This window comes from Cherax quadricarinatus, chromosome 75 (assembly GCF_038502225.1).
Source record: "Cherax quadricarinatus isolate ZL_2023a chromosome 75, ASM3850222v1, whole genome shotgun sequence".
NCBI lineage: Eukaryota > Metazoa > Arthropoda > Malacostraca > Decapoda > Parastacidae > Cherax > Cherax quadricarinatus.
In genome coordinates this window covers 5,681,871-5,696,315 of record NC_091366.1, presented here as the reverse complement: position 1 = coordinate 5,696,315, position 14,445 = coordinate 5,681,871, and the positions used below count along the sequence as shown (strand labels likewise).

At 45.3% G+C, this 14,445-nt stretch overlaps 1 protein-coding gene and 1 long non-coding RNA gene across 5 annotated transcripts in view; both read left to right on the top strand.

Moving 5' to 3' along the window:
* Positions 1-411, top strand: part of LOC128691896 (uncharacterized) — a 51,917-nt gene extending 51,506 nt beyond the window's left edge. Inside the window, exon 4 of one of the 3 annotated variants that reach the window (XR_011394110.1) lies at positions 150-411. This is a non-coding gene — a long non-coding RNA (uncharacterized lncRNA). The remainder of the gene's footprint in view (positions 1-149) is intronic. The other 2 variants (XR_011394108.1, XR_011394109.1) reach the window with 2 other exon arrangements.
* LOC128691850 (uncharacterized) overlaps positions 1-14,445 on the top strand; it is a 406,268-nt gene that overhangs the window by 228,318 nt on the left and 163,505 nt on the right. The window lies entirely within an intron of this gene.

The following is a 14,445-nucleotide window of genomic DNA, read 5'->3' as shown; positions in this document are numbered from 1 at the left end:
TTATTTCCTTTTTGCTTTGTTCCTTGAACACCTTTGTGTGTGTTCCTTGAACATTACTGTGATAAAGACAAAATTTATTTTACAATTTAATTAATGCCTTAAGTTCACCGAATCTTGTAAGCTGAATATATTCTCCGTGTTGTGGGCAGCTGCTGTGTGGCGAAGACCGTGCTGTGGGCAGCTGCTGTGTGGTGAAGACCGTGCTGTGGGCAGCTGCTGTGTGGCGAAGACCGTGCTGTGGGCAGCTGCTGTGTGGCGAAGACCGTGCTGTGGGCAGCTGCTGTGTGGCGAAGACCGTGCTGTGGGCAGCTGCTGTGTGGCGAAGACCGTGCTGTGGGCAGCTGCTGTGTGGCGAAGACCGTGCTGTGGGCAGCTGCTGTGTGGCGAAGACCGTGCTGTGGGCAGCTGCTGTGTGGCGAAGACCGTGCTGTGGGCAGCTGCTGTGTGGCGAAGACCGTGCTGTGGGCAGCTGCTGTGTGGCGAAGACCGTGCTGTGGGCAGCTGCTGTGTGGCGAAGACCGTGCTGTGGGCAGCTGCTGTGTGGCGAAGACCGTGCTGTGGGCAGCTGCTGTGTGGTGAAGACCGTGCTGTGGGCAGCTGCTGTGTGGTGAAGACCGTGCTGTGGGCAGCTGCTGTGTGGTGAAGACCGTGCTGTGGGCAGCTGCTGTGTGGTGAAGACCGTGCTGTGGGCAGCTGCTGTGTGGTGAAGACCGTGCTGTGGGCAGCTGCTGTGTGGTGAAGACCGTGCTGTGGGCAGCTGCTGTGTGGTGAAGACCGTGCTGTGGGCAGCTGCTGTGTGGTGAAGACCGTGCTGTGGGCAGCTGCTGTGTGGTGAAGACCGTGCTGTGGGCAGCTGCAAGTCTTCAGAGATGTCATCACCAGCAGCAGCAACACGCCAAAACAATGTCTGCAAACATTAAAAGTATGGACATTACTAATTATTCATGAACTGCAGTAAGCAATAGTTTAAAGTCTTATTTAGAATGTTTCCTTCCACAGTTTGTAGAAAGAGAAAATGGCTGAAATATTTACAAAGCTGATCTATCAAAAATTACCATGAAATTGGAGTAATCAAAGTGTTTTAAATTACCAGAGGTTGATGGACCTGGAAGAGCTGGAGGTGTTGTTGGTGTGGTGGATGGCAGCGGAGTGACTAGTGGCGCCACTATTCTTGACCTCCACGACAAAATGGCGCCATTGACCTGGAGGAGGGGGGGGGGATGACGTCAGTGGTTGTTTGTGGGGAGGGGGAAGGTCGTTAGGGGAAGGGTCGAGGGTTGGCTACTGGCGGAGGTGTTTGGGGGTGAGTAGTTAGTTGTTACTGGTGGGAGGGTGATGGGGAGGGGGGGATGGTTGTCACTTAGTAATTACTAAGGGACTAACACAGTCTTGTTACTGTGTGTTAGGCTTGAACCTTGATATTTGAAACGCCCTGGACACTAACCAAAAGACCCTCGTTTGCCACATTTTCGTAATTCTAATGAACAATGTCAATGAACTCGTGTTGAAAACCGTCTCCATGTTAGGCTTACGTATTTGACATCTCTTGTGGGTTTAGTGCTTAGTTTTGATCAGGGCTGGATTTAGACCTGGGGGGGGGGAGGACCCTCAACATGGAAATTAAATTGAATTACAAATAAGAAATGAACTAAAATGAATGATAAACAGCAGTTTTCGAGAAAAAAAAAAGTTAGGTTTCGAAGAAGACTTCTCATTTTATTTTTCTTAATGTTATTGACTAAGAATAACAATAATTTTCAGTTTGTAATATATTTCATTTACAGTATATAATAATTACTGATGTGTATTTATTTACATGTTTGGTGTCACACTTTCGGTATCTACATATATGGTGGCAGTTGACTAAAAGTACACATGGTTTTCTCTGACAGGAAACCACATGTCTGGGTCTGAATCACATGGTGGAACTTTACTGTCCATGTCTACACAAGTATCTAGAATGTGGTTGTGGTGATTCATCACTTTACTATCTTGATTTGGTAAGTTCTTTTTATTTTCCGCAGATGTTGTTGGGTATGTTGGTGGGTCCTCAGAAGAATCATCTGGTAGTGGTCCTGGTTCTTCATTAGTAGCTTCTATACACAAATAACCCGCACATAAAAGACAGAAGCTTACGACGACGTTTCGGTCCGACTTGGACCATTGACAAAGTCACACTAACAGAATCAAATGGCACACTGCCAAGTCCCTCACCATCACAGACCCCCCTCCCCAGAACAGTGTTGGAGAGGAAACTGAAGGTATGGTACACCAACACTGATGGAATAACGAATAAGTGGGAGGAGGGGCACGAATGAGTCGGGCATCACCGGACATCATAGTTCTCTCAGAAACCAGGCTCAGGAATGATAAGATACCATCTTTCCAATGGGATATCAGATCCTGAGGAAAGACGGGGCGGAGGAGTGGCACTGCTCATCAAAAACCAATGGGATTTTGATGAGCTGGAGAGAGGAGAAGAAAGAGACTACATAATAGGAACACTTCAGTCTGGAGGTCCCAAGGTGGTAATTGCAATGTTGTATAAACCACCACAGAACAACAGAAGGCCAAGGCTTGAGTATGATGAGAGTAATAGAGCAATGATTGACACACTGGCTGAAGTGGCTAGAAGGGTTCATGCGAGCAGGGCAAAGCTGCTAATTATGGGTGACTTCAGTCACAAGGAAATCAACTGGGAGAACCTGGAGCCACATTGGGGACAAGAAACGTGGAGGGCTAAGATGATGGAGGTGGTACTGGAAAACCTTGTGTATCAACACGTAAGGGACACTAACAGAGAGAGAGAAGAGGATGAACCAGAAAGACTGGACCTAGTATTCACCTCGAGTAGTGTAGATATTGAGGTCATCACATATGAAAGACCCCTTGTGGCCAGTGACCACGTGGTTCTGCACTTCGAATACATAGTAGAGTTACAAGTAGAGAGGGAAGCAGGAAGGGCAGGACGAATGAAGCCGGACTACAAGAGACGGGACTACACAGGCGTGAAGAATTTCCTGCACGGGGTTCAGTGGGACAGAGAACTGGCAGGGAAGTCAATAAATGAGATGATGGAATATGTGACAACAGTATGCAAGGAAGCTGGGGAGGGGTTTGTACCCATGAGTAACAGAAATAACAAGAAAGACAGGATGAGCCCTTAGTTTACCCAAAGGTGTAGAGAGGCAAAAAACCAAGTGTGCTAGAGAATGGAAGAAGTGTAGAAGGCAAAGGACCCAGGAGAACAGTCGTAGAGCTAGAAATGAATATGCACAGGTAAGAAGGGAGACCCAACTGACCCGAAGCTGTTGTACCGCCACATCAGGAGGAAAACAACAGTCAAGGACCACGTAATCAGGCTGAGGAAGGAAGGAGGAGAGATCACAAGAAATGACTGCAAAGTATGTGAGGAGCTCAATATGAGGTTGAGAAGTGTTCACAAAGGAGACAGAAGGGACTCCAGAAAGAGAGGTGGGGTACACCATCATCTGTTGGACACAATACATACAGCCGAGGAAGAAGTGAAGAGGCTGCTAAGTGAGCTACATACCTCAAAGGTGATGGGGCCAGATAACATCTCTACCTGGGTGCTGAGAGAGGAAGACTACCTGAGGTATGGAAGACGGCAAATGTAGTTCCAATTTTAAAAAAAGGACAGACACGAAGCATTATATAGTAAGCAAAGTCTTGGAGAAGATTATCAGAAGAGTGGTGGAGCACCAAGAAAGGAATGAGCTTATCAACGACAGCCAGCATGGTTTCAGGGACAGGAAATCCTGTCACAAACCTAATGGAGTTCTATGACAGGGTGACAGCAGTAAGGCGAGAGAGAGGGGTGGGTAGATTGCGTTTTCTTGGACTGTAAGGCATTTGACAATGTTCCACATGAGATTAGTGCAAAAGCTGGAGGATCAGGCAGGGAAAGCACTGCTATGGATTAGGGAATACCTGTCAGGAAGACAACAGCGAGTCATGGTATGTGGCGAGGTGTCAGAGTGGCACCTGTGATGAGTGGGGTTCCACAGGGGTGAGTCCTAGGACCAGTGCTGTTACTGGATTTGTGAACGACATGACAAGGAATAGACTCAGAAGTGTCCCTGTTTGTAGGTGATGGGAATAATTCAATCAGACGAGGACCAGGCAGAACTACAAAGGGATCTGGACAGGCTGCAGGCCTGGTCCAGCAACTGGCTCCTGGAGTTCAACCCCACCAAGTGCTAAGTCATGAAGATTGGGGAAGGTCAAAGAAGACTGCAGATGGAGTACAGTGTAGGGGGCCAGACACTACAAACCTCACTCAAGGAAAAGGATCTTGGGGTGAGTATAACACCAGGCACATCTCCTGAAGCGCACATCAACCAAATAACTGCTGCAGCATATGGGCGCCTAGCAAACCTCAGAACAGCATTCCGACATCTTAATAAGGAATCGTTCAGGACCTTGTACGCCGTGTACGTTAGGACTATATTGGAGTATGCAGCACCAGTTTTGAACCCACATCTAGCCAGGCACGTAAGGAAACTAGAGAAAGTGCAAAGGTTTACAACAAGACGAGTCCTGGAGCTAAGGGGCATGTCCTACAAGGGAAATCGACCTAACAACACTGGAGGACAGGAGAGAGAGAGAGGGCAGATATGATAACGACATATAAAATACTGAGAGGAATTGACAAGGTGGACAGAGACAGGATGTTTCAGAGATGGGACTTAGCAACAAGGGGTCACAGTTGGAAGTTGAAGACTTGGATGAATCACAGGGATGTTAGATAGTATTTCTTCAGTCAGTTGTCAGGAAGTGGAATGACCTGGGACGTGATGTAGTGGAGGCAGGATCCATACATAGCTTTAAGAAGAGGTATGATAAAGCTCATGGAGCAGGAAGAGTGATCTATTAGCGACCAGTGAAAAGGCAGGTCCAGGAGCTGTGACTCGACCCCTGCAATCACAACTAAGTGAGTACATACACAGAGAGACCTGGACAGGATGGACACCTGGTCCAGCAACTGGCTTCTCGAATTTAACCCTGCCAAATGCAAAGTCATGAAGATCCGGGAAGGGCAAAGAAGACCGCAGATGGAGTGTAGGATAGGTGGCCAAAGACTGCAAACCTCCCTCAAGGAGAAAGATCTTGGGGTGAGTATAACACAGAACATGTCTCCGGAAGCACACATCAACCAGATAACTGCTGCAGCATATGGACACCTGGCAAACCTGAGAATAGCGTTCCGATACCTTAGTAAGGAATCATTCAAGACACTGTACACCGTGTATGTCAGGCCCATACTGGAGTATGCAGCACCTGTTTGGAACCCACACTTGATCAAGCATGCCAAGAAATTAGAGAAAGTGCAAAGGTTTGCAACAAGGCTAGTTCCAGATTATTATTATAATCAAAAAGAAGCGCTAAGCCACAAGGACTATACAGCGCTGCAGGGCAGGAAGGAAGTGAGGGCATCAGGTGGCAAAAGGGAGATGGATGAGCAACAGGTTACGGATAACAGCGGGGCAGTGGATGGTGAAAGGGTAAAGGGCAGCAAGAGACTGAACCAGAAAGGGCTGAGGGGAGTGCGAAAAGTATCATCAGAGTTTGTGGAGTAAATCGGACGTTGTCAAGAAGTCAATGAGAGAGTCAGGATTAAAGGAGGGTCCATCAGCAAGAAGGGAAGGTAAAGAGAGAGTAGTAGAACGAAGACGACGTTGGAGGTAAATTCTGCGTGCTCGTTGATAGAGAGGGCAGTCTAACAGAATGTGGCTAATCGATACTGGAACTTGACACTGCTCACAGAGAGGAACAGGGTGCCTCTCCATGAGATACCCATGAGTAAGACGAGTGTGGCCAATGCGAAGGCGGGAGAGAGTGGTCTCCCAACTTCGGCACTGATGACAAGAAGACGGCCAGTAACCTATGCTCGGTTTAATAGAATGAAGTTTGTTACCGAGCAGAGTTGACCAACGTTGTTGCCAACGGGTGCGAAGGTGGGTAGCTATTGCAGCAAAATAGTCCAGAAATGGAACACCTCGATAGGAAATTGGTAGGTCATATACTGCTGACCGCGCAGCAGTGTCTGCCTGTTCATTGCCCTGTACGTCGACATGACCAGGGACCCAACAAAAAACAATATCTTTATGTTTGGTAGAGATACGGCGTAGCCAAAGTTGGATACGGAGAACTAGGGGATGAGATGTATCAAATTTTCGTATAGCCTGTAGAGCACTAAGGGAGTCTGAGACTACTACAAATGATGACACAGGCATAGATGCAATACGAATAAGTGCTGCAAGAATGGCATACAGTTCAGCAGTAAAAATGCTAGCTGAAGATAGTAAATGCCCTCGTACGACGCTGTCCGGAAACACTGCTGCGAATCCGACGCCGTCTGAAGACTTAGAGCCATCTGTGTACACAGCGGTGGCATGAGAATGGGAGTGGAAGTGATCAAGAAAAAGAGAGCGGGAAGCCACCGTAGGCAGTTGAGCTTTCGAGCAAGGGAGTGAGAAAGAACAGACCCGAACAGCTGGAACTTCCCAGGGGGGCAGGGAAAAGTGAGATGCTACATGAACATATAAAGGTGGTAACTGAAGGGAAGACAAGAGTGAATGTAGGCGAAGAGAAAAGGGACGGAGCAAACAGGGGCGGCGAACGAATAAAGAATGTCTACTAATATCGGTGACCATTCTATAAATGGAAGGATTGTGTAGATCGTGAGAGCGTACATAGTAACGAAGGCAATGGGCATCACGGCGATCAGACAAGGATGGAACATTTGCTTCTGTATAGAGGCTCTCAACAGGGGAAGAGCGAAAAGCACCAAGGCACAAACGTAAGCCTTGGTGATGGATAGAGTTAAGGCTAGAGAGAGTAGCAGGAGAGGCCGCGGAATAAATCTGGTCACCATAATCGAGTTTCGATAAAACGAGGGCTGAATGTAGGCGAAGCAGAGTTCGACGATCAGCTCCCCAGGAAAGATGAGCAAGGGTTTTAAGAAGGTTTAGCCGGCTGTGACAAGTTGCCTTCAGAGAGGTAATGTGAGGTTTCCAGGTTAACCGACGGTCAAAGAGAAGGCCTAGAAACCTGACTGTATCACGTTCGGGGATACGGGAGCCATAGAGATACAAAGGATGATCGGAGATAACAGAGCGTCTAGTGAAAGTAATTTGGTGAGTTTTGGTACTTGAAAATTTAAACCCATGTGTGGTGGCCCAAGTGGAAACACGGTCGACCGCATGCTGGAGAGAAACTGCAATAAAGTGACAGTCAACGCCTGCACAAGCAATAGCGAAGTCATCAACATAGAGTGATGACCAAATATTGGGTGGAAGAACAGAGGCCAAATCATTTATAGCAAGGAGAAAAAGTGTTGTGCTTAGAACACATCCTTGAGGGACACCTTCAGCTTGGACGAAGTCCGGGGAAAGAACATTATTGACTCGAACACGGAAATGTCTGTCAGTTAAAAAGTTCTTAAGGAAGGATGGTAGATTGCCTCGGAGGCCTAAGGAATGGGCCTGGGCCAAAATATTATACCTCCAAGTTGTGTCATATGCCTTCTCAAGGTCAAAAAATATGGCAATAACTGAGTGATTATTCGCAAAGGCATTACGAACATACGTATCCAAGCGTAGTAAGGGGTCTATGGTAGAACGACCCTTACGAAAGCCATATTGACTAGCGGAGAGACTGTTGTGAGTCTCTAAATACCACATTAAACGTCGATTTACGAGGCGTTCCATCACTTTGCAAACTGCACTTGTAAGAGCGATGGGGCGATAGTGGGAGGCATCATGTCCTGTAGTACCCGGTTTGCGGAAAGGGAGAACAATGGCAGATTTCCACAGCTGGGGAAGAACTCCTTGTGCCCAAATAAGATTGAAGAGGTGTAAGAGGACTACAAGGGCTGACCGATGTAAATGTTGTAACATACGAATATGAATGTCATCAGGCCCAGCTGCCGATGATCGGCAGGCTGAGAGCGTTGCCTCCAGTTCTTGAAGTGTAAAAGGCACATTATACTGTTCTTCTCCGAGAGAAGAAAAGTCCAAGGGTACTAACTCTCTGGCAGACTTTGAGGAAAGAAACGAGGGGCATAGATGGAGCCCTCGGGAAATACGGACCAGATGTGTGCCAAGTTCAATGGCAACGTCGAGAGGGTTTGCTATATCAACACCAGTGACCCGTAGAACAGGAGCCGGGTCAGGAGAGTATTTACCACTCAATTTCCTCACTTTTTTCCAGACTGCACTCATAGAAGAAGCAGAGGTGATGGTGGAAACATAGTCTCGCCAACAAGTGCGTTTAGCTTCACGGATGACACGGCGAGCGATCGCACGCTTCTGCTTAAAATCAACAAGTCTCTCAGCGGTTCTATTGTACCGGTACCTGCCCCATGCAGCACGTTTCAAACGTACTGCACGAGCACAAGCAGGAGACCACCAAGGCACGCACTTCTGAGAATGCCTGCCTGAGGTTTGGGGTATAGAATGAGAAGCTGCGGTATAAACTGATGTCGAGAAGATGTGTAGGAGCTCATCAATGGAGGATGAAGAAGGAACCTCACTAAAAGCAGTGAGGTGTGAGTAAAGATCCCAATTTGCCCGATCAAATTGCCAGCGAGGGTTACGGGAAGGTGGTGAATAGGAAGGAGAAGTAAGAATGATCGGAAAATGATCGCTGTCATGTAAGTCTGGTAGAACAGACCAGGTGAAGTCTAGTGCAGTGGAGGAAGAGCAGACTGATAGATCGATGCAAGAGAGAGTATGAGTACGAGGATCAAAATGGGTGGGAGTACCCGTATTTAAAACATGGAGGGGGTGAGAGGCAAGAAAAGCCTCCAACTGAATGCCACGTGAGTCACAATGAGACCCCCCCCAGAGGAAATGGTGGGCATTAAAATCACCAAGTAACAGAAGTGGTGGTGGTAAGGATGAAACAAGAAAGGCAAAGTCTGGGATAGAAAATGCTCGAGAAGGAGAGAGATATAAAGAACATATTGTAAACCACTTATTCAAGTGGATACGGGCTGCAGTGTAATGCAGCGAGGTATGGACAAATAGTTGACAGTACGGAATATCATTGCGTAGAAGAAGGGCACTTTCATTAAAGGTCCCATCTGAGAAAGGATCCGAAGAATACAATAAATTATAGCCTGAGATAGGTTGGAAAACAGCCGAGTGTAATTTTGGTTCTTGTAAGCAAGCACCAACAGGGGAAAACCTGGAAAGCAACATCTGAAGCTCACCCCGATTACCCCTGAGGCCGCGGATATTCCACTGTAAATAGGCCATGATTGGCGATGAAGAAAATATCAGGAATCTGTAGGTAAAGGCACCTACGGACTAGAGGGGTTAGAAAAGTCAACGTGTGGTGGCATTGGAAGATGTTCAAGTAGCGAAGGAACGGAGCGTTGCGAAGAATGGGGTTGTGAAGATGGAGGAGAGGGAAGAGAAGGAACAGGAAGTGAATCAGTGTCCATTGAAGGTTTAGTCTCTGCAATATATTCTGAAATGGCTTCAAGTGTTTCTGAATTCAAAGATGTATGGGAAACCATATTGGAGATAGGAGGAGGAGGGTGAGTAAAGATTGGGACAGTAATGGACTGTACCAAAGTAGAGGGGGAGGGAAAAGTGTAAGGGACTGGAGATGAAGTGTGGGGGGGGACAGAAGAGGTAGAAACCTGGGAGGTGACAGAAGAGGGAGAAACTTGGGAGGGGACGGGGGTGGAAGGCATAGTACGAGGAGGAGGGTGAATCTCCACACTTGTAATAGAGCCAGAGAGAGGGGAAGAACTAGGTACAGAGACTGGAAAGGTAACGTGTGGAGGTGGAAGAAGGGAAGGAAGGGGCAAAGAAGATTTGAGCAATGTGGATTTTTTGGACTTCTGAGTAGAGGGGCGATTGGTATTAGGTGTCGTACGAGGTCTTGTCGATACTGGGGCTTGTGAGGAAGGACGCGAAGATGTGAGAACAGACTGAGTTGTAGTCGGGACGTCAGAGCCAAGGACAGCAAAAGGATTAGATGCCGTAGTGGCTATGGGAGGGGTAACAACAGAGGAGGCTGCAGAAGATGGGACCCCAGAAGTGGGGGGACGTTTGGAAACACGAGAATAAGAAACACGGGGTAGTCTCCCTTGGAGGCGGAGATGAGTAACTGCCATAGCATAAGGGAGACCTTCTGCCTCTTTGAGGCAACGGATTTCACGTTCATTTAAGTAGACCTGGCAACGGCGGGAGTACGAAGGGTGAGCTTCATTACAATTAAGGCAAGATGGAGGTTGACTGCAAGATGTATTAGAATGGTTGTCGGCACCACAGACTGGGCATTCGGCAATAGATCTGCAATATTTCGCTGGGTGACCAAAACGCCAGCAATTTCTACATTGTTGCGGTGTAGGTATCACCTTTCGAACTTGTAACCGATGTCCCGCGACATATACAGAGGACGGGAGTTCTCGGCTGTCAAAAGTTAAACGAGCCACATTGCAAGGGTAACGTCTCCGCCCCCGGGCAGGAAGGACATAAGTGTCTACTTTGAGGATTGGGAGATCCTGGAGTTCCAGCTGTTCAAAAATGTCATTGCCACATGACTGGAAATTCTGTTGGACTATGGTATGGGGCAGAATGACAGTACCACTACAAGAATTGAGAGAAAGATGTTTTTCAATAGTGATAGGAGTAGTATCGATATTCGAAAGGAGAGAAAGATCATGAGCTTGGGTAGCATTCTGGACAGTGACGATGCGTGTACCGCTCTTGAGAGCGTGAAATGAAATATCTCTGCCAACATGACGCAGGAGCGCTTTGGCAATACTATGGTCAGAAAGGTAGGCAGAAGAAGAAGTTGGTCTTAAAGTAAAGAATTTAGTCCATTGTGTGGTCCGAAACTGAGCGTGGAGAGGGAGTGCTTGACGTGTCGGTCGTTTCCGAGTAGAATGGGAAGGTAACGACGGAGCATCATCAGGAGATTGACGTTGGCGTTTAGGAGTAGGACCGGAGTTGGTCCGGCAGGAAATGGGTGGGCGATTCGAAAATTGCCGTACCGTAGAGGGAGAAGCCGGAAGCATAGTCAAAGGAGAGCGGAGTTCAGACAAATCGAAGGAGTCAGTCGAAGCCCCAGTACCTGAAGCGGGTGAGGAAACAGCACCAGCAAGAGGTACAGGGGCATCAGGAGTGTCCGAAGAGTGGTCTAAACACAAGGCAGGGTCAGAATGGGGTGCGGTATCAAGAAGGGGCCCGGGGGTAGTGGTTTCATGGACTAGGGCTGCCATGGTTAGGTTACTCCTTTGCTTTTTGTTTTTAAGAAAAAAAAAGAAAGAAGAAAAGAAAATAAAAATAAAAAAAAGAATAAAAAAAGGGGGGAGCGGGGAGGAATAGTTCCCAGGAGGAATGAAAGGGCCGGAAATCCCCCTCCGCGCCCAAGAGGACTCGACACCGCTAGTAGCGCAGATGCAGCATGGAACCCGTGCCATACCCTACCCTTCATGCCAGTAAACCAGCAATCTGGGATAGCAACCTCACATCTGCCGAGCTACCTCGGTGGACAAAAGAGAGGGCGGCCGGATATCCGCCACAAAGCATACCTCCTTCAGCCACCACCCCCGGAATCCGAAAGGTGGCTTCCAGAGATACACCCGTCGCCCAAAAGACACCCAAAGCTACTCCGGGATACCGGAGAGGGATCGGGACATCCCCAGGCAATCCAGATTCCACGGCAAACTACGCCACCGCCAAGAAACCTCAACGGAATGGGATGGACCCCGGTGTCCTTTCCCCTACCTAGGAACTAGTGCGCCTGTGGGAGAAATCACGAAGGCCAAGAAGAGGAAGGGCAAAAGGGAGGGGTGAGGAGGAGGAGGAGGAATGGAAAAAGGGGAGGATGGGGAGGATGGGATAGGGGAGGGGAGAATGGGGGGTAATTAGGTTCGGTCTGAGGAAGAAGGTAGTGAGGGGAAAGTATGATAAAAAGTCAAAGGTTGGACATATAGTGAAGAGGTTAGGTAGAGTAAATTAGAACAGTGAAGACATTGGAGGTAAATTCTGCATGTCTGTTGACACGGGGCAAACTGATAACTTGGGAAGTCTCAAAGTGGTGCCAAACATTTTTCCACAATAACCTGTGAGTGGTCTCCTTAAGACAATCACCAGAAACCTAAACATGACTTGACAGAATGGAATATACTGTAGACTAATTCAGACCTCCAGTGGTTGTGAAACTGAAAAATATCCCTATATGAAATGAGGTCATGAACTGCAGAGTCTGCCCAAACTTTTACATATCTAGTACACAAAGATGTCTACATTTACTAGAAATGGGATAAGGGGAATCAAATTTCTGGATAGCTTGTAATGCACTGTCTAAAATTAATACAAATATTGAGGTAGGCATTGATGCCATACTTATTGAGGGCCATGAGAATTGCATACAACTCAGCTGTGTAAATACTAGTTTAATAAATGACCCTGTATAACTGATGAATATCCAACATCTTCAGAAGATTTAGAACCATCAGTGTCGATCGCAGTAGCACAAGAATGAGATTAGAAGAAAAAGTGAGTGTGAACCTATATTAGGTAATACAGCTTAAAAAAACATAGAAGAGAACTTTCCAAGGAAATAAAAGTAAGATGCCAGATGGACATACAGAGATAAATTAAGGAAAGCCAAGAGAGTCAATATGGAGAGAAAAGAACAGAAGAGTTCTTTTAACATGTTACCATCCTATATAAGACCTAACCAATGATGTATAGATTCCTGTTATTTTTCTTAATATGAAGGCAAGAATTCTGTTAGCTACATAGTGAACACTTAAACACTGTTGTCTTGGCTTTAGATTATTATTAGACAGATCTGCTGTTTTTTTTTTTCCAGTTCGATTGAGATCTACAGTATTAAGTTCTAGAAATATTATCTTGTGGGTTTGGCGCTTATTTTTCATTGTGATAATTCACTGCATCAACCTATTCAGATCTTCCTGATATTAATATCTGCCTAAAATTGGTATCATCTTTCCCTTGAGATCAAGCATAATTACCTCCTTTGCCTTGTGGGATTACTGTGAAAACACTGCTATCCTCAAACTGTCTATACATGTGTTATTTATTTTACTAACACATCAGCTGTTTCCCACCAAGGCAGGATGGCCCAAAAAAGAAAAATTTTCATTACATCAGTCTTGGCAGAGGAGTGCTTACACTACAGTTACAAAACTACACCCTTAAATTTATATACATTAACTAAATAGATGAAGAGCTCTTGATCCTAGGAATCTGAACTACCCTCCCTTTCCTTTGACCACACCTGATTGCCCTTATTTTATTCCCCACTTGTTTTCTAACTTTCATGGTTTAAAATTTTCTTGCAAATATAATAATTATATGTATTGTGCATGGATACATTAATATTCAGTCTCATAATGATGTATGTATAAGAGGTTAGGTATATATAATAAATTCTGTATAAACTTAAAGTTTGTATATTTTATAAAGTCTTACAAAAATGTTAATTTTCCTTGAAATAACTTTTTACATGAAATAAATACAGTATACATCCATGGAATATACATTATATGTACATGACTGACTATAAGAGCATATAGTGCATCTATAACACAATGTCATGTGCTTTCTTTATGAATGTGGCCATTTAGAAGTTTTTTCTAAAAACATAAAATCAGTGACAACAGGCAGATTTTCTTTACAATCAAATAACACTGCATTCACACAAGCATGACAAAATTTGGATACACTAGTTACCAATACTGTACCAGTTATTTAATAATTATCGATGTAAAGTACTCAACAAAATCCTGCATCTTCCATAAGACGAGTATTTTGAGTATACCTTCCCAAATTGATTGATTTCAAAAGTTAATATTCATTGCTAGTCTAGAACTCGGGTAATATATTAAAAAAAAAAATACTGACATAAATTTTAGAAAGCAAGCTATGTTAAGAGGATCACTTCTGACAAGAACATTAAATGACCCAGTTAACATAGGAAATAATATTTGATGTGTATTGAGGATTTGGTTGCACACTATAACTACAATCTTAATACTGTAACCAATTGACAGAAAGCATTAATTCAATAGATTTTTCTTGCATATACTTTTAAGATTTGATTTGGGGATCACACAGGGTTAGCAATTCTTTTTAAATATTACAGTAATTGAGTTCTTGATATAACAAGTTTCTTCGACCAGAATTTTGGGTCAAGTGTGTATTGCCATCCATACTAACAAATTTTTTTTTGAGTCTTCATTGACATAAGATCACATTAATTAAATCTTGATAAACTCTTATAGTACAATGGTAAACTTTAAAAAATCTTTTAGATATATGACTGGGGGAAATGGTAAAGAAAAAGCTCTTCACAAAATATGTCAGATGCAGCAGTAATGTGTCTAATTTTTGTACTTAAAATAACATGGGGACAAGCTAGAAAAAGTCC